The following is a 25,637-nucleotide window of genomic DNA, read 5'->3' as shown; positions in this document are numbered from 1 at the left end:
AATGATCCACATAGGGGGATTATGGGCAAAATTTAAACAAGTCGTAAATCGTGCTCTGGACAAGTATGCGCCTAGAAAGTGGATTAAGGACGGAAAAGACCCAGTATGGTTTAATAATGAAATTCAGAAAATGTTGAGGAAGCAAAGGCTGTTGCTCTTTCGGTTCAAAAGAGGACACTCAAATGATGACAGGCAAAGATAGTAGATATTCATGAGTCTATGAAAATATCTATATGTGAAGCATATGACAGCTACCACTTTGGTACCCTGGCTAAAGATCTGGCAGAGAACCCCAAAAAAAAATTGTGATCCTGCGTAAAATCACTAAGTGGGTCTAAGGCTTCCATCCACTCACTCATTGACTAGTCTGGTTTGGCAATAGAAGACACCAAAAGGAAGGCCAAAGTTTTAAATTCCATGTTTAAGAAATCGTTAACGCAGGATAGTTGTACAAACATACTGTCGTTCGATCATCACACAGAATCCCGTATGGATGACGTAATAATAAGCATCCCTGGCATAGAGAAACAGCTGAAAGAGTTGAAAACAAATAAGATGCCATGTCCGGATGGAATCCCAGTTCGGTTTTACAAAGACTACTCTACGTCATTGGTCCCTTACTTAGTTTACATTTTGTAAATCTCAGGACCAGCACAAAGTGCCAAGCGACTGGAAAAAGCGCAGGTGACTCTTCTAACCTAGAGACCGAAAAGCTCATGTCCATTCTTTAGAAAGCATCTTCATGCGAAACCCAGCTTGCTGTTTTCTCACATGATATACTGTAAACTATGGATGAAGGGCAACAGTCAGGTTCCATATTTCTAGATTCGACATGGTACCCCACTGCAGACTGTTAATGAAGGCACTTGCATACAGAATAGGGTCCCAGGTATAACACTGGCTCCAAGTCATCTTAAATAATAGAACCCAGTATTTTGTCCTCGATGGCAAGTGTTCATCGAAGACAGGGGGTGGCATCAGGAGTGCTCCAGGGCAGTGTGATAGAACTGTTGCTACGAGGGTTGTTTCAAAAGTTCTCGGAACGGTATAGAGAAGAAGCACTTACATCACTGAATCTTTTTTTATTTTTCAATATAGTCTTCTTGTAGATTAATGCACTTGGTCCAACAATGTTCCAGTGCCTTCATCCCCTCTCGAAAATGAGTTTCCTCAAGGTCTGCAAAATAGTTGTCAACTCTGGCTATCAATTCTTCGTTTGAAGTGAATCTTTGTCCACCAAGAAAAATTTTCAGTTTTGGGAAGAGGTGCAAGTCTGGCGGAGCCATATCAGGTGAATAAAGCTGGTGTGGCAACGATTCATACCTTAGTTCGTGTAATTTTGCCATGGCAGCAGCACACATGTGCGGGCGAGCATTGTCTTGATGGAAGATTACTTTCTTTCTAGCTAAACCTGTCCCTTTTCACGTATCTTTTGTTGTAATTTTTCGAGACAATTAGCATAGTGTTCTCCAGTAATTGTTCGCCCAGTGGGGAGATAACCTACAAAAAAAATCCCCTTTGCATCCCAGAACACTGATGCCATGACCTTTCCTGCCGAAGGAATTGTCTTTGCTATCTTTGGTGTCGGAGAATCAGCATGTTTCCACTGCTTTGACTATTGTTTTGTCTCTGGGTATAGTAGTGCACCCAAATTTCATCTATGGTCACAAACTGACACAAAAAATCTTGTTCATTTCCCCTAAAATGGGCCAAACATTGTTCCGATATATCCATTCTCATGTGTTTTTGATCAGCGTCAAGGGTCACAGCACCCATCTTGCAGATAATTAATGTGATATACCCTTGCAGATGACATATGGCAAGTGTGAGCACTATCACGCACTTTCCATCGATGATCCTCCATGACCATTTTGTGCATTTCTGCAATGACAGATCATCTAAGCTCCCCCGACTAAATTTAAATTCATTTGTCCTCTTGGCAACAGTTGAATCTGAAGAAGCAGAGACCCCAGTGTATTCTGAAAATCGGCATAAATGTCCTTTGCTTCATACTTTTCTTTATGAAGTACTTAATCACTGCTCGAATCTTCATTTTTTCCATCTTCGCAAATCACTATGTAGGAACAACAACAGAGCCATGTTACCGCCACAGCTCTCTTCCAAGAGCACTGATGTGGCACGTGTTTACAGGCAACAGTCCAGTGAATATCACGTGAACAACTCGTTGTGCTAGTGCAGACCTCTTGTGGTGATTCCAAGAGCTTTTCAAACCGCCCTCATATTTTCTGTATACATGAATGATCTGGCATACAGTGTGGGCAGCAATCTGCAGTTGTTCACTGATGATGTGGTGTACAGGGAGGTGCTGAAGGAAAGTGACTAGGTTGATACAAGATGACCAAAACAAAATGCTAGTTGGTGTGGTGAGTGGCAGCGGGAGAAAAATGTAAGTTTATGCAGGTGCGTGGGGGGGGGGGGGGGGGGGAGGACGCTTGATGCTTGGATACCGCATTGGTAGTGTCTTGCTTGACACAGTCATGTTGTTTAAATATGTGAGCATAATGTTGCAAAGCGATATGAAATGGAATGAGCATATGAGGATTGTGGTAGGGAAGTCGAATGGTCAGTTTGGTTTATTGGGAGAATTTTAGGAAAGAATGGTTCACCTGTAAAGGAGAACACATACAGAACGCTGGTGCGACCTATTCTTGAGTACTGCTCGAGTGTTTGGGATCTGTACTGGTTTGGACTGAAGGAAGACATCGAAGCAATTCAGAGGCATACTGCTAGATCTGTTACCAGTATATTCAAACAATACACAAGTGTTATGAAGGTGCTTCGGGAACTCAAATGGGAATCCTTGGAGGGAAGACAACATTCTTTTCATGAAACAGTATTGAGAAAATTTAGAGAATCTGCATTTGAAGCTGACTGTTGAACAATTCTACTGCCGCCAACATACATTGTGCATAAGGACGACGAAGATAAGATACGAGAATTATGGCTCATATGGAAGTATATAGACAGTCATTTTTCCCTCGCTCTTTCTGCGAGTGGAACAGGAAAGGAAATGACTAATTGTGGTACAGGGTATCCTCCGCCACATATCATACAATGGCTTGCGGAGTATGTATGTAGATGTAGATGTAGAAATTCTGAGCAAGGAGCTCTATGTGATGGAATGGTGCAGTGCTGATTTTCATATGGAATGGGTATTTTGGCTTAGCTGCCTGTGTCGTGAGAATGGTGCAAATCTCGAGGTTTGCTACATGCTCGTAAGGAGTGCTGTCGAGACTAAATAATAATTAGCTGGCAACTCTGGGAACCTGCCGCACTTCATTTGTATTAGGCTTACCAAGATCCATCAGACACTGCCTGGCTTGACTTTTATAACTCTACTTGCTCAAGAGAACAGATTGCCACTTAATTATCTTTCCAGAGTTTTAGTGGCCCATTGTAGTAAAAACACCTAGTCAGTAGAACTTTGGAAAGTAGCCCTTAAGGTCAATGTTTTCTCAGTAGTAGCTACTTAGTATGATAAGGCATGGCTAGTGTGTCAGAATGTATGTATTATCTTTAAATGTGGAGAAGGGTCTTCCAAGAAGGTTACATTCTTTCACATCCGGAAAGGCATGAGAATTCCTCTAGCTCTGCAAAATCCACTAAGAGACAGTTTAATAGAACAGTACTTGGAGAAACTGCTATGTCAATCAAGCCACTGACCTCCGGAAACCAAAACAATTTGGAGAGTACCTCTTTTTGTAGTGCAGCTGTACTACATTCTTAACTTCAGTAAATCTGCAGTGGCGATATGCATAAAGACACTGTAAAGCATCAGAAAGAATGCTGCTGAAGGAATCACTGAAGCAAAAATTGTGATTTGAAAGTTACCTTTCCCTGTGGTGATTTAATGGTCCAGTATACTGATATCCATATATTGGAACCAGAGCTGGACACCATCTAGTGTTCCCTCTTATGCATCCCAGAACACTAGCTTTGCTAATCAGTGGCTCCCACAGGGACTTCTGTATTGCAGTGAAACTTAAATGGATACCAATCCCATTTGGAAGAATTTCAGTTCCTGGCCCAGGAGAGACCATTCTACATCCACTTACAAGAAACTCATTTTAAAGTCTCCGACACAGCTGAGTTAAGGTACTGCTACTCCTACAGGAAGGACGATCTTACTGGAGGCGGTTAAAGTATTGGGTGGCTGTTTCTGTCGGTGACATATGCCACTCCTCTTCTGTCCCTCTTTTCCAAGGCCCTACAAGCAGTTGCAGTGGAACTTTTTACACCAGCTAAAGTCGCAGTGCGTCCCTTATATCTTCCATGTCACGTTCTGTTGGAGTCAGATGCACAAACAGAGCTCAAACAGGCATTCCCGTGCCATTCCTTCTCATGGGTAACTTAAGAGCACACAGTGTGCTCTGGAGCTCAGCTGCAACTTGCTCCAGGGGTCAAATTATTGACTATCTCAACCATTTAGTGTGTATCTTGTTTTTGAACTGTGGTCAGATGACACACTTTTCTACAGCTATAGAGTCATCTTCAGCCTTTGACCTTTGTTTTTGCTCCCTAGCAATTGCAGACTCAGTTCAGTGATAAGCAGCCACAGATTTTCGTTCCAGTGACCACTTTCCAGTGTGGACCCATCTGCTGACTTGGATGGTGGTCAACAGGAGACCCCAAAGACGGATGCTTCAAAGGGCAAATTGGTTACCATCTTTGATCAACAGGAATGTGCCCTGGAGATGTGGACCAGGACACTTGTGTGATACAATGAGCTGCCACTGATACCATTCCTCAGTTTAGCAGCCACCTCAGACAGTGGCCTGTTTCTTGGTGCAATGAAGAATGTCACATGGCAATTACAGCGAAGTGCACAGATTTAAAGCAATTCAAACAACCTCCAACTACAGAAAACCTTTGTGCCTTCAGATCTGTGAAAGCAACTAAAAAAAGAGGATCTGCTGGAAGTAATTTTCAGCTTCCTTTAATTGGTCCACTTTCGCTACATGTGTGTGGGACTCATGCTCTGCCATCTGAGCCTACCCTGGAGTTCATATCTTGTTCCAATTAGGTCTGGTTTTTGGTCAGTACTTGGAAGGAAAGCAGGGAGGAATATTAATTTCCTTAAGGAAACCAGGCAAGGATCATACCAGCCCTAATAGTTACTATAGTGCAATTCTTTTATCTTGGCAGTTCGCGCATGCCCGCCCAGACGCGGGAGATGGCTGCGTTGCCAGTTGTATGCGCCAAGAGAAGCAGCGCCATAGTATAGTTCGCAAACTTACGTTTAGGGGGGAGCGCGTAGTGTATGAAGTAAAGCCACCATGGCCGCATTAACCCTTTCGCTGCTACAGAGACATGCTCTCCACATTTCGCAAGGTGTGCGATTGTGTCATCATTGCACTGCTCGCCTGTGCAGACACATGGTGTTTCGACTGCTTTGACATACTTTATCATTCAATTTCACAAAAACTATTTGGCCCAAAAATTTGATTTTTACATATCTTCTTGACTGATAACTTCCCCCCATTAATGACTTAATTTTGTTTCGATGTTCAACTCAGTTATTGTGCAGCATTAGATGTAGTAAACCATTGCACGAAATTTTGAAGAGTTTGCAGAGGTAAAAGTCCATAGTGTATACTTTCCATATGGTTGATTTTAGTTGCCACTAGAAATTTCAGAAAATTAAACATTCAAACGAATAAAACTCATGAAGTAAGACACTTTGATATTGTTTTTAATAAAGAACACGCTGAGCTATCATGCCGGCACTCTTCAACCATTATGCTAACGCAGCTTGTCATTCAATACATCTCCCAGAGGACTGTAAAATATCACACAGAATACCGACAAACACTGTTGGTATGATTATGAATTACTCATGTTTCGTCGAAGTACAATAGGAAATAAACAATTACCACTGTTCTTTATTGCGAAAAAGCGGTTAGTGAGAATGATACAAACACCTTTCCTTGCTATCGCCTAAATTAGGAGGCTTATTGCTTGTTTGGTTTAATTAATCAATAGAATATGAAGCAATTGGTATAAAGAATGCTTTTTCCAAACTTTCTATAAAAGAAAGTCTGCTATCAAGACGTTGCTTTTGTTCAATTACTTTATTTATGACTGAACGTTTCTAAAACTGAAGACACTCGTCCGTGCTCTGCACTGCAGGCGAGCTCTGGCAACGTCATTCTCTGTTCATTGGCTGACTGTGTTTTGTGACGTCAGATGTGCAGAACGAACCTAAAATTGGCCGGCGTCATAAATGTCGCACACTTTAGAGTATAGCCTTTACCAGCTGTATGGGTAAAACTCTAGAGCACATGGTCAGCTGCCGCCTCGTCTTGCTCCTCAAATCCCAAGATCACCTGTGTCGCTCCCAGTGCAGTTTTGCTACCATTCCAACCTTGACAACTCAATTGTACTGGAGATGGAAGTACAGAAGTCTTTCTTGTGCTGCTACCATTTAGTTGGTGTGTTTTGTGATCTTGAAAACGCATACTGACCACTGGGAAATACAAAATCCTTCACCAACTAGGTGGAAGTCTGCCTTCTTATTCAGTTCTTCCTTGAGGACATGAGCTTTTGCTATCATATTGGTGATTCCTTGTCTGAGCACTTTGTTCAGGAGGATGGGTTACGTCAAAGAATTGTACTCGGTGACACCCGGTTCACAATCGTTATGAATGGCATCTCCTGTGCCATCAGAAGTCCAGTCAAAAGTTCTTTTGTTTCTGGATCACTTCACGATCTTCTGCTCTTCCTCCATTCTCACAACAATGTATTTGTCAGATCACGGTTAGATTACAGTTGTGCGGTTTATGGATCTGCCTGTATTTGCTACTTCAAGATGTTAAGTGCTTTCCACCATGAGGGCATTCAGATATCGCATGGACCAGCCCAATTGAGTGTCTGTGTGCAGAGGCTGCTGAATCATCACTCTGTATTCAGCTTTGCCTCCTTCTGGCTTGACAGGACCTGAAAATCTTAGTGTTGCCTCAGACATTGACATTTAGTGCAGTGATCCACCCCAACTTTGAGCAGGTGTTCAGGAATTACCCCAGTGCGATCAAGCCATTCGGGATACATGGTACCGACTGTCTCACAGATCAGGATGTATCAGAGCTTCGAATACACAGCCAGTTATGGAACAAATTTCCACCTAGGTGACTTCAGAGGCCCAGAATGATTTTAAGCCTGTTGCAGTGCAAGATGACTTGTACTCTGCGTTGTGTTTTACTTTGTATGAGTGTATTCCAGCAAGGGAATGCCATTGGATGTTCAGCTGTTTTCCCTGATATAATTTTTCAAGTGTGGCTTCTGGAACAATTCACAAATTATGATGTGGAGTTATGTGGCATTATGATGGCCATGGAGTGGATTAAAAGGCATCAAAGTACAAGGTTTCTTGTCTATTCTAACTCACTCAGTGTGCTGCAAGTGGTCCAGTCCACAAGACATATACATTAGACCAGTTGATTTCATCTCATCCATAACATAACACGTTACAGCGACTCCACTGAGGCAAGGAGGATGCCTTTTGCTTGGTACCTGGACACACAGAGATACACCGACATAGCTAACAAAGCAGCCAAAGAAGTATGTCAGGATGATGATGTATGTCGATGTACTGTTCCGTTGAATGCTGTCCTCTCATTATATGACGGAAGAATCATATGTCGGTGGGAGACTGGGTGGCAGGCAACAAAGTGGTCTCTCAGATTGACCACACTGGCATGGCAGACTTCACACCGGCCATAACCCCTTTAAAAACACTGTTTTCTCCTTCAGCAGGAGGATCTACCACTCTGTGAAGTTGGTTTACCACATTTGATTCAACATAATTTGATGTGTGTTTTACGTATGTTTTTGGATAGGGTCCGCCTTTAGCGAAGCACAATTTTGTTTTTTAATCCAAACATGTTTCACTGCAGTTGCAGCATCTTCAGTGGGCTTTTATTTCTCATCTGTTAAAAATAAAGAATGTTTTTTACCATTTGTAAGCATGTAACTGTTAGTTTTTAAATTATAATTACAGATATTTGAAAAAAACACACAAATTATGAATTCGTACCTTTTTACTACATGGTGTGGTTTTTCTGATGTGTTGTGTTTCTACAGTGACTATTTTGTTCCACAGTTTGTCATCTGCAACCACTTACACCTTAAAGAGAGAGAGAGAGAGAGAGTGTGTGTGTGTGTGTGTGTGTGTGTGTGTGTGTGTGTGTGTGTGTGTGTGTGTGTCTATTTACATAATGTTCCAATTACGTTTTCTTTTTCCTCATCTTCGTCACTGTCAAACACTATATACCGAGTTGTCACTGTCAATGTTTCACTGTTTACCGGCTGTAAAAACAAACATGGCGGGCAATGGAGCAGTTGAAGGTGTAAAAACAAGGTGGCTGACAGTGGAACATTTGAAGGTGTTCATGGCGGTTGTTCTGAATCTTTCAGAGATGTCTGTGAATTTGTGTGTGTGTGTGTGTGTGTGTGTGTTTGTGTTTGTGTGTGTGGAAAAGGGGGGGGAGAGAGAGAGAGAGAGAGAGAGAGAGAGAGAGAGAGAGAGAGACAGTAGGTTTTACGATTTAATGTCATCAGGGCAACCATTGGTTACCAGATTCTGATGGTGGCTATGAACTATACTACTTAGTCTGAAAGATAAAAACTGTGTTGGAGTTGATGTGGATTCAGAACATAATCCCATAGCAATGGATGGCCAGAGTGTCTGAAGAAAACAGATGCATAGTATTAGGAAAATATTGAAATTAATTAAATTGTATAACAACTCAGAAGTCTTTCATTTATTAAAAATATGACAGAGCATCTCAACCACTAATGGTTATCCAAAATGAGAAAGACATAAAGGATCTAACAGACACACACACCAAACTGTGTAGTTTGCTGTGAATGTGGCTATTCAATGTGTAGAAAATGATTTTCTTGTCAGTTTGGTATCAGGGCTTTCAGTGGAACACTTTCTGGTTTGCTGTGAATCTAATAGATGACATTTATGTGTATATCCTATAATTTCTGTTGATTCTGCATCTTCTTCTTTTGCTGTGAAACTGTGTTTTTGTTAAAGGCTTTTTACAGTATTTACTGTAAAAACTATAAATAAATACTCCTAACTCGCCATGTATCCGTTGCAATCTTGCAGAATAAAAAGCTGAGAAATTACAAATGTATAGGAAGTATTGAGCAGCCAGCACACAGTGAGAGTCGTAAAAATGCAGCATCTGAAATGTAGCTGCCAAGTCTTGCATGGAGCCATCAGAAAGGGTTAAAAGGCCATGTTTTGAGCACCTGGTGATATCTGATTTGGATCCAGTCAACTATGCAGCATGTTTTTCCCATACACAAAGCTCTGCAAGAGGTGAAGATCAGTATCATCAGCAGCACGATCAGGATAGATGTATTCTGCAGAATATAACAAAATGAAGTTGTGCTCTCTCCTATGTGATGTAATTGATAGTGCCGGTATAGTAAAAGATAACAAAGCAGAAAACAGCCGAAGCGAACTTTTGTGGCAGAAATACAGAGAATTGGGAAAAGAAATGGGTGTAGGAAGATCAGACGTGACACGTGGGAAAGTAAAAACAGGTGCTCAGTAGAGGCTCAGGTAAGGCACTAAAAGTCAGCAACATATCTTCACTATAATAAAAGCTCATTCAGATGCTGTCTCAGGAATATTTTATGAAGTGTAGATGATAATTGCTGTGAAGTTTTGTTACTAAACAAAATAACATCACTCAAACTGCTCTTTAAGAAAAAAGTGTCAGGAAAGGAAAGACAGGATATTTGATGTGTTGACTAGTATTTTACTTTTTTTGATGCACTAATTTTCTGTAATGGTTCAGTAATTCAATTAAGTTGTAGGAATTGTGAGCAAGATGGAATTACGAGGTGCATTCAAGTTGTAAGGCCTCCGATTTTTTTTCTAATTAACTACTCACCCGAAATCGATGAAACTAGCGTTACTTCTCGACATAATCGCCCTGCAGACGTACACATTTTTCACAACGCTGACGCAATGATTCCATGGCAGCGGCGAAGGCTTCTTTAGGAGTCTGTTTTGACCACTGGAAAATCGCTGAGGCAATAGCAGCACGGGTGGTGAATGTGCGGCCACAGAGAGTGTCTTTCATTGTTGGAAAAAGCCAAAAGTCACTAGGAGCCAGATCAGGTGAGTAGGGAGCATGAGGAATCACTTCAAAGTTGTTATCACGAAGAAACTGTTGCGTAACGTTAGCTCGATGTGCGGGTGCGTTGTCTTGGTGAAACAGCACACGCGCAGCCCTTCCCGGACGTTTTTGTTGCACTGCAGGAAGGAATTTGTTCTTCAAAACATTTGCGTAGGATGCACCTGTTACCGTAGTGCCCTTTGGAACGCAATGGGTAAGGATTACGCCCTCGCTGTCCCAGAACATGGACACCATCATTTTTTCAGCACTGGCAGTTACCTGAAATTTTTTTGGTGGTGGTGAATCTGTGTGCTTCCATTGAGCTGACTGGCGCTTTGTTTCTGGATTGAAAAATGGCATCCACGTCTCATCCATTGTCACAACCGACGAAAAGAAAGTCCCATTCATGCTGTTGTTGCACGTCAACATTGCTTGGCAACATGCCACACGGGCAGCCATGTGGTTGTCCGTCAGCATTCGTGGCACCCACCTGGATGACACTTTTCGCATTTTCAGGTCGTCATGCAGGATTGTGTGCACAGAACGAACAGAAATGCCAACTCTGGAGGCGATCCCCCAAAACAATTCTCTCCACTTTCTCGATCATGTCGTCAGACCGTCTTGTGCGAGCCCGAAGTTGTTTCGGTTTGTTCTCACATGATGTTCTGCCTTCATTAAACTGTCGCACCCACAAACGCACTTTCGACACATCCATAACTCCATCACCACGTCTCCTTCAACTGTCGATGAATTTCAATTGGTTTCACACCACGCAAATTCAGAAAACGAATGATTGCACGCTGTTCAAGTAAGGAAAACGTCGCCATTTTAAGTATTTAAAACAGTTCTCATTCTCGCCGCTGGCGGTAATATTCCATCTGCCGTACGGTGCTGCCATCTCTGGGACGTATTGACAATGAACACGGCCTCATTTTAAAACAATGCGCATGTTTCTATCTCTTTCCAGTCCGCAGAAAAAAAATCGGAGGCCTTAGAACTTGAATGCACCTGGTATAAAGTTTTGCTGCACCTATTGGTTGGCTTGATAGTTTGAAGGTATGTGCAAGTATTGTTGCCTGAAAAATCAGTGGAGAGCCCAGCTTCATAAATAATAATGACGCAAGGAAAAAACATGTCCTTGCAAACCTCATGACATAGTATCAAATGCTTTACATTGTAAGTGCAGATAAATGTTGACTGTTTCTATAACTTGTACCTTAGTACGGGCCTTCGCCTGTTATGATGCTTAAGAGTCTACAGGTTTTTAATGTTCTTACTAAAATTATAGTAATATTAATGTCATAGGAAAGTTCTGGTAGAATATTACTTATTTCAGTGATAAAAATCTGTGAATAATGAAAAAGGCAATTACATTTTATGACAGCAACATGGTGGCATGAAAGGAAAATAACAACACAAGATCTTTGTTCCATGTGATACTTTTGGCAATAACAAGAGATTAAAATAGTGGGGGAAATTGCAGCTGTCAGATGATATGTAGTTTGGCATTGCAATAATCAAAAAGGAATTCAAATATTTTATTGTGTAACTTAGGAATTCAGAACAGTGTGGTCTCCATTTTCATATCTATTTCAAAAGCCACAGTTACTGTACAACAAGAAAGAGGGGTTTGACTTTATGGGCTAGAGCAGAATGAAGTACACTGAGGTGACAAAAGTCGTGATATAGCAATATACACATACACAGATGGCGGAAATATCAAGTACACAGCGTAGAAAAGGGCAGTGAATTGGAAGAGATGTCCCGTGTACTTGGGAGATTCATGTAAAAAGGTCTCCGATCTGATTATGGCTGCACAGCGAGAATTAACAGACTTTGAAAGCGAAATGTTCATTGGAACTAGTCACATGGGACATTCCATTTTGGAAATCATTAGAGAATCGATATTCTGAGAACCACAGAGTCAAGAGTTTGCTGAGAACACAAAATTTCCGGTGTTAGCCTACCTTTACCTATGTACAACGTAGTGGCCAACGGCCTTCAGTTAATTATCCAGAGAAGCAGTAATTCATGGAGTTATCAGTGTTAACAGATGAGCAACATTGTGTGAAACTGCAGAAATCAATGTAGGATGTAGGATGAATGTATCTGTTATGACAGCACAGCAAAATTTGGCATTAATGGGCTATGGCAGCAGACGACAAACACGAGTGCCTTTGCTGACACCATAAACTTGCCTTCCGCGCCTCTCCTGGGCTTGTGACCATATCAGTTGGACCCTAGATGACTGGAAAACCCTATCCTGGTCAGCGGATTCCAGATTTCAGTTGGTAAGAGCTGATGGTAGGGTTCAAGTATGGCACAGACCTCACAAAGCCATGGACTCAAACTGTCAACAAGGCACTGTGGAAGCTGGTGGTGACACCATAATGATGTGAGCTGTGTTTGCTTGGAATTGACTGGATCATCTGGTCTGATTGAACTGACCGTTGGCTGGAAGTAGTTGTATTCGGCTACTTGCAGACCATTTGCAGCCATTCGTGGGCTTCGTATTCCAAAATAATGATGGAATTTTTACAAATGACAATGTCCCACATCTCAGGGTCACAATTTTTCACAGTTGGTTTGAAGAACTTCTGGACAGTTTGAATGAATGATTTGGCCACCCAGATCGCTCGATATGAATCTAACCATCTATGGTACATATTGAAGAGGTTGATTCGTGTACGAAGTGCTGCACTGGAACACTTTCATAATTACGTATGGCTGTAAAGGCAGCATGGCTCAATATTTCCGCAAGGGACTTCTGACGACTTGTTGAGTCCATACTATGTCAAGTTGCTGCACTATACTGAACAAAAGGAGGTTCAACAAGATATAAGGAGGTTTCCCATGTCTTTTGTCACAACAGGTTGTGGTGTTGTATTAGATGACTGACTGTAGTACATAGAAGTAATCAGGGGCAGTAATAAAAGTGCAAAGTCAAGAAAGATTGGACCATATTGAAACAGTTTTCATGTTAATATATCTATTATTGATATTTTACTGGGGACATGACCTCTGTGGTGCATGGTAAGAAATGTGCTGGAAAACCTTTAAATGGGAGGAATTGGATACTTAGTGAAGAACTCATCTAAAATATAGATGAATAAAAAATAAGTGTTATGAAAGACAGCTGAACTGATAAACAACAAGATTTTGTACACCAAGCTTGTTCAAAGGTCATAGTAAAAGTAACGAATGAAATATTTTATGAAAGCTTGGTACACTACTGTGGAGATCTGCATTATACCAGTATGTTGCCCAAAGACCACAAGAATTGATCCATGACTGAAAATGATTTTTTTTCAAATTGTTTGCGTACATAAAAGGATAAAATATGGCAGCCTGAGAAAAGTTGCACTATAGAAAAAATTCCTATTTAAATTGATTTTCTTTGAATATGGGTCCACAGTTCAAAAAAATAAACAAATAGTTGCTTGATGCCTGACTGCTTACAACTATCAAACAAATATTGTAAGTTAGCATTGAAATACAATTCTGTAATGAAAAGGTTGTGTGTAAAACAGCAAAGAAGGAAAACATCCTGTAGTGGAAGAAACAAAAGTTTAATGAGACATATCGTAAGATAACAGGACTTGCTAATTTCATATTCTAGATGAATGGTATAAGGTGAAGTACGACTGACTACCGAAGATATTTATTGCATCAAGCATGCAGACATGAAAGGCATAGCATTACAAAATAAGGAAGGGTAGACTGTATCGAAATGTCTGTTGAGATCCAAACAAAATTAACTCCTCGGAATACTGAAGCTATTGTCAAAGTCTTTTAAACTGAGTGTTTTAAGTCTCATGGAATTATTGAGAGGAAGTAAAATCCACTGCTTTTCTTTTGTGTTGGTAGATTTAATTTCCAGAAGTTGCAGCTTATAGGTGAACCTACCAGCACAGAAATTTTTGAGTGTGCCGGCAGGAAAAATTTTTCAGACATGCGTTCCAGTTACAACAGAAACCGTATTAATGCACTGATGTCTCCAGCTATACTCTGCAAAAATGTTGTTACTCCCTGAGAAGTAGAATACTCTACTCAAAGTGGTTTCTGAGATTTAGGGGAAAATGCAACAGAAAATGTAAATTTTCAGGAATGGCTTCTAAAGTTTCGAAAGACTGTAACTCACTTAAACTATGCTTTATTTTTTATTTTTCGTCACTCAGAAACACCCTGCACCATACTGTATATCATCCTCTTGATCTTTTTCTTCTTCTTTCTGGACTCCTTAGTGGCCAACTGTGCTGCATACTCTGCTTTGATAAAAGCGAAACTTGTCCATCTGTTTAAGATCTCTGATGCAGTTTGCTCCAGGATTAATTCCCATATGCTGTAGCACTTTCACCTTACCAATGTTGCCATCATTAAAAGCAATAACAGCATCACTGCTCCCCCCTCCCAACTTGAGTATCTTCATTCCAACAAAAATGTTTTTTGGTAAGCGAGTCCATATAAGATTATTGAATGACTCATTGGGATTTTGAGTCTGACCATGCAGACACTTCTTCAGTAATTCAGGATTTGCCAGGTCTCTGTAAATAGGTTTTATGACATCCATGGCTGCTGCTGGGATGGAATGTTTATGGCTGTATGAACTGTTTGAGTACTGGGTATTGCGGTAATTGCACCGTGAATCAGGTCCAGGAGGGCAAAGGTGGTGTACTGGTTTTCCATCAGTTGACAGTCTGTGGAAGAAGCTAGCTCGTACTGCCTGCTCCATTTTCAACAAATCCTCGGTATTATTCGTTTTAGCATCATACTTTACTTTTTGAGAGATTTACCAATCTAATCATCACTTTTACTCAGAAAAACGTTAGCACCTTGACATACTATGCGTGTTTATACTGTGAAACGATACAAACACATAGCCTAATTTAACCTTTATAACACAGCAATCCACAGCCTTCTGTATAAAAAATTACCGATTTTATTAGATCTTGAAGTAGTGCACTTAAAAATTTTAACATTTGCAACCAGTGTAGATTATATTTAAAGAAATAAAATAAAATACTTCCCATGTGAGATTATAAGTATATATACATATCATTTGAATATAATAGAGGGAAACATTCCACGTGGGAAAAATATATTTGAAAGAAAGATGATGAGACTTACCAAACAAAAGCGCTGGCAGGTTGATAGACACACAAACAAACACAAACATACACACAAAAATCTAGCTTTCGCAACCAACGGTTGCCTCGTCAGGAAAGAGGGAAGGAGAAGGAAACACAAAAGGATATGGGTTTTAAGGGAGAGGGTAAGGAGTCATTCCAATCCCGGGAGCGGAAAGACTTACCTTAGGGGGAAAAAGGACAGGTATACACTCGCGCGCACACACACACACATATCCATCAGCATATACACAGACACAAGCAGACATTTGTAAAGGCAAAGAGTTTGGGCAGAGATGTCAGTCGGGACGGAAGTACAGAGGCAAAGATGATGTTGAAAGACAGGTGAGATATGAGCGGCGGCAGATTGAAATTAGAAATTAGCGGAGATTGAGGCCTGGCGGGTAGCGAGAAGAGAGGATATGCTGAAGGGCAAGTTCCCATCTCCGGAGTTCAGACAGGTTGGTGTTAGTGGGAAGTATCCAGATAACCCGGACGGTGTAACACTGTGCCAAGATGTGCTGGCCGTGCACCAAGGCATGTTTAGCCACAGGGTGATCCTCATTACCAACAAACACTGTCTGCCTGTGTCCATTCATGCGAATGGACAGTTTGTTGCTGGTCATTCCCACATAGAACGCTTCACAGTGTAGGCAGGTCAGTTGGTAAATCACGTGGGTGCTTTCACACGTGGCTCTGCCTTTGATCGTGTACACCTTCCGGGTTACAGGACTGGAATAGGTGGTGGTGGGAGGGTGCATGGGACAGGTTTTACACCGGGGGCGGTTACAGGGGTAGGAGCCAGAGGGTAGGGAAGGTGGTTTGGGGATTTCATGGGGATGAACTAAGAGGTTACGAAGGTTAGGTGGACGGCGGAAAGACACTCTTGGTGGAGTGGGGAGGATTTCATGAAGGATGGATCTCATTTCAGGGCAGAATTTGAGGAAGTCGTATCCCTGCTGGAGAGTCACATTCAGAATCTGATCCAGTCCCTGAAAGTATCCTGTCACAAGTGGGGCACTTTTGGGGTTCTTCTGTGGAAGGTTCCGGGTTTGAGGAGATGAGGAAGTGGCTCTGGTTATTTGCTTCTGTACCAGGTCGGGAGGGTAGTTACGGGATGCAAAAGCTGTTTTCAGGTTGTTGGTGTAATGATTCAAGGATTCTGGACTGGAGCAGAAAATTGCAATTTTATAATGAGATAAAAATCCAAAAATGTGAAAAACTTTTATTTACATTCTAACTCCGCTTTAACAGTTCAACTCCCTTTTCCATCGTGTGGGCCTACCTCTGACAGCTCTCTGGGACCAAGATCCTCTCCACAATTTCCAGCCTGACAGCAGCAGATTATGACACAGCAGACTGTATTGCTATCTCCAGCACCTTGGGCCGCTATTTTGTCGAGATTTCGAGCTCCACCCAGTAGCACCCTGCTGGAGGAGTCTCGGGTGATACCCTTCTCTTCTCTGCTATATTGCCGCCTTTACTATTAGGGAGCTAGATCATGCTCTTGCTTCAACTCGATTCCCGCCCCAGGGCCAGATGATATTCATATTCAGATGTTGCTTTGAGGGCAAGCACTTTCTCCTTCATACATACAATTGCACCTGGGCAGAGGGCATGTTTCCTAGACTGGCGTGAAGCCACTGTCATAACCATACTCAAGCCTGGTAAGGACAAACACCTTCCTTCTACACTCATGCTCATAAATTAAGGATAACTGCAGAATGTGGTGCCACACAATGTGCCACTACACGAAACTGGCGCTAATAGCATAGGCACATAGGGAACACACACGACACAGATCTATAGGTCCACGGTATTGCTGATAAGTTGAGAAAACCGTCCCGAAACACATGTGCTACGAAACGCCACAGTTTCCTGCGCATGTACCCCAACATCAATATGGGATATGATCACCATGCACACCTACACAGGCCGCACATCAGGTTGGCACACTCTGGATCAGGTGGTCGAGCAGCTGCTGGGGTATAGCCTCCCATTCTTGCACCAGTGATTGTTGGAGCTCCTGAATTGTCTTAGGGGTTTGAAGACGTGCAGTGATACGTCGACCGAGAGCATCCCAGACGTGCTCGATGGGGATTAGGTCTGGAGAACAGGCAGGTCACTCCATTCGGGTGATATCTTCTGTTTCAAGGTACTCCTCCATGATGGCAGCTCAGTGAGGCTATGCGTTATCATCCATCAGAAGGAAGGTGGGACCCACTGCACCCCTGAAAACGCGGACATACTGGTTCAAAATGACGTCCCGGTACACCTGACCTGTTACAGTTCCTCTGTCGAAGACAAGCGGGGGTGTACATGCACCAATCACAATCCCACCCCACACCATCAAACCACGACCTCCATACAGGTCCCTTTCAAGGACATTATGGGGTTGGTATCTGGTTCCTGGTTCGCGCCAGATGAAAACCCAGCGAGAATCACTGTTCAGACTATATTTGGACTTGTCTGTGAACATAACCTGGGACCACTGTGTCAATGACTATGTACTGTGTTCTTGACACCAGGCTTTATGGGCTCTCCTGTGACCAGGGCTCGGTGGAATGCGCCTTGCAGGTCTCAGGGCGAATAAACCATGTCTGTTCAGTTGTCTGTAAACTGTGTGTCTGGATACAACTGTTCCAGTGGCTGCAGTAAGGTCCCGAGCAAGGCTACCTGCAGTACTCTGTGACCGTCTCCGGGCATTGATGGTGAGATATTGGTCTTCTTGTGGTGTTGTACACTGTGGACGTCCTGTACTGTAGTGCCTGGACACGTTTCTTGTCTGCTGGAATCGTTGCCATAATCTTGAGATCACACTTTGTGGCACACGGAGGTTCCGTGATACTACCTGCTGTGTTTGACATGCGTCCAGTCGCCCTAGTATTCTGCACCTTATAACATCAACAATGTGTGTTCTTTGAGCCATTTTCAACACACAGTCACCATTAGCACATCTGATAACATCTGCACACTTACTCGCTGCACTGTACTCTGACATGCACCAACACACCTCTGTGTATGTGGACTGCTGCCAGATGACCGCAGCTCAAATGCAGCGCATGGTCATACCCCTAGGTGATTTGAACCTGCAAACCACCCAACAGAGTGTTGTTTCACCATGTATCAGCATTACCTTAATTTATGAGCATGAGTGTAGTTATTGCCCCATTTCTCTCACCAGCTGTGATTGCAAGGTGATGGAACGTATGATTCATACCAATTTACTAACCACTACACAGTGTTGCTTTTGAGTGTGCCGTTCTGCAGTTGACCGTCTCATCACTTTGTCAACACATCTCATGAATGGTTTTCTGTGGAAATACCAGACTGTGGCCGTATTTTTTGATTTGGAGAAATCCTATGACACTTGCTGGAGTATTGGTATCGTCTGTATTCTCTACACGTGGGGCTTCCATGGCCCCATGCCCCATTTCCTTCAGGAATTTTTAAAACACTGAATTTTCAAGGCACGTGTGGGTTCTACCTCGTTGGACACCTTTATCCAGGAAAACGGAGTGCCTCGGTGTTCTGTCCTGAGCGTCGTCCTCTTTGCTATTGCCATTAACCCTACTGTGGCTTGTCTCCCACCATGCATCTCTCGCTCTGTTTTCATTGACGATTTTGTGATCTATTGGAGTTCTCCATGGACTTGTCTCCTTGAGCCATGTTTTCAGCGATGTCTTGATTGTCTTTAGCCATGGAGCATCGACGGTGGCTTTTTCTTTTCAACTGACAAAACCGTTTGCATGAATTTCTAGTGATGCTGTTGGTTTCCTCCAATGTATTTACATCTTGCACCTGTTGCTCTTCCATTTGTTGAAACTACGAAATTCCTGGGGTTCGTACTTGGTAGGAAACTTTCTTGGTCCTCTGATGTGTTACCTGGCTGCTCTCTGTATGCGGGCCCTCAATGTTATGTGTTTCCTTAGCAGTACTTCCTGGGGAGCACATTGGACCACCCTCCTCCCTTTGTACCGGTCACTTGTCCATTCAAAACCAGACTATAGATGTTTCATTTATGCGCCTGCATGTTTGTCCCTTTTACACTGTCTCAATACTTTCCACCATCGCGGCATCTGTTTGGCCATGGCGCCTTTTACAATAGCCTGGTTGAGAGTCTGTATGCAGAAGCTACTGAACTAACACTGTCGTACCGCTGTGACATAGTCCTCTGCAGATACGCATGCCGTTTGTCTGCCATGCCTGCTCACCTACGCTGTGCCTTCTTCTGCAATGACTCCTTTGATCGCTGGTGTGGGACGTGTCCCTCTTGCTCTGGCAGCTTAACTTCACACTACTTGCCACTTTACTGATGTGTGTAAACCCTTCACCTCTTTGGATTCGTGCTGAGGTCCATGTTCACCTTGCCCTTCATTCACTTCCTAAGGACACTACTCCAGCCTTGCTCTGTTGCCATAAGTTTCACAACCTTTGTTTGGAACATTGCAATAGTACCTTTGTGTCCACTGCTGGGTCTTGGACTGATCCTGGTGCCGAGTGTGCCTTCTTCATTGACACCACTTATTTTTGGTATCGGCTTTTCGAACACCGCTCAGTATTTACATCAGAGCTCTTCGCCCTGTATCAGGCCAAGCAGTATCTCCACTGACACAGGTTTTTCAATTGCGTCATCTGCTCCCTTCTCTCTCTGTGCCCTTCAGAGCCTATGTGTGCTGTACACCACCTATCCCTCAGTGCTACTGGTCCAGGAAAGCTGTCACTTGCTTACTCTTGATGGAGCTACTGTGATGTTTATATCGGTTACTGGTCACGTCAGTCTAATGGGAAACGAGGCCACTGGTGCTGCTGCCAAGGCTACTGTCCTCGCACCTCGGCCCGCTGGTTCTATTCCCTCTGACGATCTTTGTGTTGCCGTCTGTCAGCAAGTGGTGTCACATTGGCATCACCACTGGACCTCCATTCATGCGAACAAGCTTTGGGGAATTAGGGTTAGACAAGACGGTACCCACTAAAAAGTGATCATAAATAGTAAAAGTTAAATAATTCAATGTGTAAAAAGTGTCAGAAATGAGTTGTAAAAGGAATTCTGTGCATGACGTGCAACATGTGGCTGCATGGAAGGTATGTGAAAATATGCCTAAAATTTATTAGCGATGGTATGCATTGGTCATGCCTTGACTGTTTACAGGATGCAAAAACAAAAACTAGCTTCCACAGCGAGTTCGCAGGAATAATTTATTAAAGTGCTTTGTAGCAACATTGATGCCTTAAAAGACGCATTAATAGTGCAGAAGCAAGAAAATTGTGACCTGAAATGCAGGAAAAAATGTTTTTACATAACAGCAGAGTCGATAGATGAAAATAACCTCAAAATCGGTTGGAATTGTACAAATAACGGGCTGCTGCACCTAAGGAAGAAACTTGTGCAGGAATCACAAGAACTGAAAATAAATACAAGTGGACAAGTGTGAACCTTGTCATAGGCAACTCTCTGCTGAGAAATGTGGTAGTGCCAAATTCCACAATAGAAGTTCGTCCAGGAATCATGACCCACCAGTTGAAGAAACAATTTAGCAACATATATAGCTTGCAGGATGGTTCAGCAGAGGCATCTCGGAAGAATTATAAGGGAGTCTTCATCCATGCTGGTACAAATTCTCTTAGAAGCAGCACTGAAGAGGAAAGTGTAAGTGAAACAAGAAATTTAATTCGATCTGCGAGTAACCTTTACAAAACCTCTAGAATTGTGGTGAGTTGTATTATCTACAGAAGATCAGTCAGTGATCGATATATTGAGAGAATAAACTGTGATTTAAACAAAAACTGTTACGAGCTAGGTGCTGTGTTTATAAATCTGAATAAATTCTTAAGCAATAAATGTTTGGATAAAGGTGGTCTGCATTAAAATAAATTAGGATTAAAAATGTTCAGTAAAATGTTTGCTGATACATGCAAAGTTCTGCAAAATAGGGGAAACTTATAAGAAGTGATGGGGATGAGAAATGGTGTTTGGTAATGAAAGCGGTAAGACTGAAACGGTACCCAAGAAAGAGTATGCTTGAGACCATAAATAAAAAGAATGTTCCTACATAATGCACTTCAATATAAATGGTGTAAGGGCCGACTTTTCAAACAAAAGTCATAAAGTGGACAAATTACAAATTATTTTATCTGAATGTAGAAATATCAAGGTGATTTGCCTAAATGAACATTGGCTTACTTCTGAAAACATTAAAATTCTTAATAAAATTGAAAATTTCGAATTAACCAATAGGTTTTGTAGACGAGAGAAATCATATGGAGGCACTTGCATACTTACTCATTCTATATATTAAGAAATGAAGAGTGTATATTTGAAAGCTGCTGTATCGAGTTGAGGGACATAAATGCCATAGTAGTTTCTATATGTAGAGTACCAGAGAAAGCTACAATTGAAGCTTTTCTGGTGAAATTTTATTGCCTGCTTGTAAAGCTCAGTAAAGAAGAAAGGAAAGAGAGAGTAATAGCTGCTGATGTCAATATTAATATCATAGTTGAAAGCAATGACGTTTCCATATTCACTGACTTAATAAAAAACTTTGGCTTCAAAATAAACTTCATGCAACCCACTAGAGTAAATGCACAGTCAGCTACCTGTACTGATAATATTCTAAAAAATTATGTATTTGAAGATTTTTATAAATTTTACGTTGTTTTAGGAATCTCTGACCACTCTGCTTTATTCGTTTAATGACCAAAAATATGAAAAGGAACTTCAATGAAAAAAATTGTCACATTTAGAAATAAGTTAAGAGTGGTTGAATGTCCTTACTGCAGCTATATTGCGAGTAATATTAACTTTAATGATTTTTTAAGTAGCTTTCTTGAAATATTTAATGAAACTTTCCCATTTAGAACTATATGCAACAAAATGACTAATAAACTTAAATCGATTATCTGGGTATAAAAATGTCTAGTGCCAGGAAGAACAACCTCCGCAATGAATTGAAATATAATAAAAACAGGCTTTTTACTGAGTATGTTTGTCATTATGAAACTATATTTAAAAAAGTTCTGAAGGAAGCCAAAGAAATGGCAAACAAGAAGTTCATCGTACAACATAAAAGTAAAACAAAAGCAGTGTGGTCAGTTGTCAAATCAGAGATAGGTGTTAGAGTGAGTAGTAATGAAATATCTAGGATTAAAGTATATGATAGCTTTAGTGTAAACTTTGCTCAAATATCAGAGTGTGTAAATAAATTCTTTATAAAAGTGGCAAAGTCAGATCTTGATGCAGCGGAGTATCAGAGTAAATTAAATCCCTTTGGAATCCACCAAGAAGCTGAGTATCTTACAGATTTAAAAAAAATTGCAATAAAGGATGTGGAAAATGTTATATTATCATTAAAAAATAAAAAACTCTGCTGGGTGGGATGGGATACCGACTAAAGTGATTAAAACAGTCTGTGGCATGATAACACACCCCCCCCCCCCACCCCGATAGCACCAAAGGAGACGGGGCTACCCATGGCGACACCGTCAGTCTGTTCAAAATATTCTTGATTAAACATAAAATAAGTTGAGGAAAGAGGGTGCCTGAACAAAGCAATGATATCAACAGGAAACATGTTACCAATCAGTGTCAAAGAATCTGCAAGAGGAACTTTGGTGGCCAACCTTTTTATGGAGGATTTTGAGGAGAGAGCACTTGAATCAGCTGCCCTGAAACCAACAGTTTTTTGGAGGTATGTGGATGACACTTCCATAGTGTGGCCTCATGGAGAAGATAAATTAATGGAGTTTCTACATCAACTCAACTCCATTCATAGCAACATCCGGTTCACCATGGAAATAGAGAAAGATGGTTGTTTGCCTTTCTTGGATGTCCTGGTTCGAAGGAAGAATGATGGTTCTCTAGGGCATTCAGTTTACCAGAAACCCACTCATACTGATTTGTATCTGCAAGCATCGAGTTGCCATTACCCATCGCAAACCATGAGTTTGCTTAAAACACTTGTTCATAGAGCTCATACTGTCTCTGATCCAGATAGCTTACCTCAAGAACTTGCCCATCTGAAGACAGTATTCAGAAAAAATGGGTATTCCATGCGGCAGATTAACGGGGCACTAACAGGTAAGACTAAGAAGCAGGAAGTGAATAAAGAGGAGAACATGTCGGAACAATCTTTTCCTGTCTTCCTTTTGTTGAGAACACTTCGTTTAAAATAGCAAGAATCCTCTGAAAATTTCAGGTAAAAGTGGTTTTCTGCCCACCATCGAAGATTGCGGACCTTGTGGGATCAGTTAAGGACAATCTGTTACTACGAAAGGCCGGAATTTACAAGATACCATGCCATTGTGGTATGGCTTACATAGGTCAAACCACATGCACCATGAAAGAACGCTGCACTGAACATCAACATTACACCAGCCTCTTGCAGCCAAGCAAGTCCGCTATTGCTGAACATTGTATTTCTACTGGACATTCAATGGAGTATGAGAAAACAATGATTTTGTCCACAGCAACGTCTTTCTGGGACTGCATTATTAAAGAATACGTAGAAATACTACTGGCAGAAAATCTGTTAAACCGTGACAGCGGCTACCACCTCTACAGTGCGTAGAACCCCATCATCTCCACGATTTTCTCTAATCGAAGACGACAGAGTGCGTCAACGGCCGCAGCAAACAGCAACACAGAGGGCGACAGTTCAGCTATTCCACAAGTTTTCGACACATGCGCACAATAGTCACAGTACGCTATGTATTGCGGAATGGAGGACGTTTTCGCCAGTCTGCGACGGCTCACCTGAAGATGACTGGCAGGTGCCCAGTTGAAATATCATGCAAAGTATTGAACAATGACCGGCTGCAACCACTAATGAGTTGTCTGTCTATGTGAATGGCCACTGCCAAACTGTGGCCAAGAGACAGCTGTACCACTGAGTTACCAAACATGATGCACAACATTGTGTGTTTGACTTAATGACTGACCCACGGCTTGTGTAATCTAGATTCTTACCACCACCAGCACAGCAGCTGATTTTTTGAATTACAGTGGTGGGAACTCTCCCTGCAGCATCTTTTATCCCCAACTATCAGCTTGCCTCATCTTCACAAGTTCTCCCCCCCCCCCCCTCCCCCCCCCCAAACTGCCTCTATCCTCTATCCTGCTTCCAATCCAGCCTCACACACACACACACACACACACACACACACACACACACACACACCTTCTGTCCTCCAGTGTCCTGATTAGTCCTTTCCATTTCTGTGCTTCCACACACACACACACACACACACACACACACACACACACACACACACACACACACACCTGTCATCGCGCGCCCCCCCCCCCCCTCCCTGTCCCCACACCTAGCACACCAGCACAGCTCTCCCAATGATGCACAGAGCAGCTACCATCCTGCCTCCACCACATCTCTGTACACTGCCACAGGCAAGCTTAGTGTCTTCCTCTCACCCTTACCTTGCTATGGCTGGTATTACACCATAACCTTTTTTTGACACAGGCTCATGATCAAATATTCATCAAATTTCTTTGATGTGACATTAAAAAGATGTATTACACTGCTGTCATAATTTCCGTCTAATTTCAAGATGGTGGACAATAGCTACTTGTTGTTATTATGTGCTGCAGTTGCTTTTAACTGCATTTGCTTGTACTACAGTTGAACTGTTTGTGCATTTAGAAGAAAAAGCAGCAAAAAGAAAGGAAACATACAAGGGTGAAGCCATGGGTAATTTCGAGATAATAATACCATTCAACAAAATTTGTTAACAGAGCTGCAAGTGGAGGACATCAAGTCTTATATAAATTACTTACGAATGGATGGGAGTGCATTTCAGTATTTTCTCAGTAAAGTGGCTTCTCATGTTACAAAACAGAATACTCACTTGAGAAATGCTATATGTGCAGAAGACAGACTTACCGAAATATTGCAGTTTCTCAAAACAGGAGAAACCTACTCTAGTTTACAATACAGCACTCGAATACCACAGTGTACAGTAACCAAAATAATTCCAGAAACATGTGAAGTGATTTACAAAGCACTGAAGGGAGAATATCTGAAGATTAAATAAATGTTTAGTACACTATATGGGCAATAAGAACTATTTTATCTTTAAATAATTTAATTAATAAAATTAGCGTTCCAACAGTAACAAAATTAATAGAAAGATGAAACAGATGGAGCACTTTTTAACTTGGGACATCCAGAGTTCAAGGGTAGACAGAATGGAATGGAAAGCTAATAATTTTTTTAAAATTTTAGATTATGGCCACATCTTGTATCCTGGCTTGCTGAAAAGCTGCCTGGATGTTTCCAGGTGTGGAGATGGATGGCTGTAGCTGTGATTGTAAATATGAAACCGTCTGTAGCATACT

The 25,637-nt window shown here is 41.8% G+C and overlaps 1 protein-coding gene across 1 annotated transcript in view; it reads left to right on the top strand.

Moving 5' to 3' along the window:
- The window catches only part of LOC126183253 (DNA repair protein RAD51 homolog 1), an 88,642-nt gene that overhangs the window by 6,076 nt on the left and 56,929 nt on the right, over window positions 1-25,637 (top strand). The gene's annotated exons all lie outside the window — the stretch shown is intronic.

This window comes from Schistocerca cancellata, chromosome 1 (genome assembly GCF_023864275.1).
Source record: "Schistocerca cancellata isolate TAMUIC-IGC-003103 chromosome 1, iqSchCanc2.1, whole genome shotgun sequence".
NCBI lineage: Eukaryota > Metazoa > Arthropoda > Insecta > Orthoptera > Acrididae > Schistocerca > Schistocerca cancellata.
The sequence above is the reverse complement of the archived record's forward strand: the minus strand, read 5'-3'. Positions and strand labels throughout refer to the sequence as shown.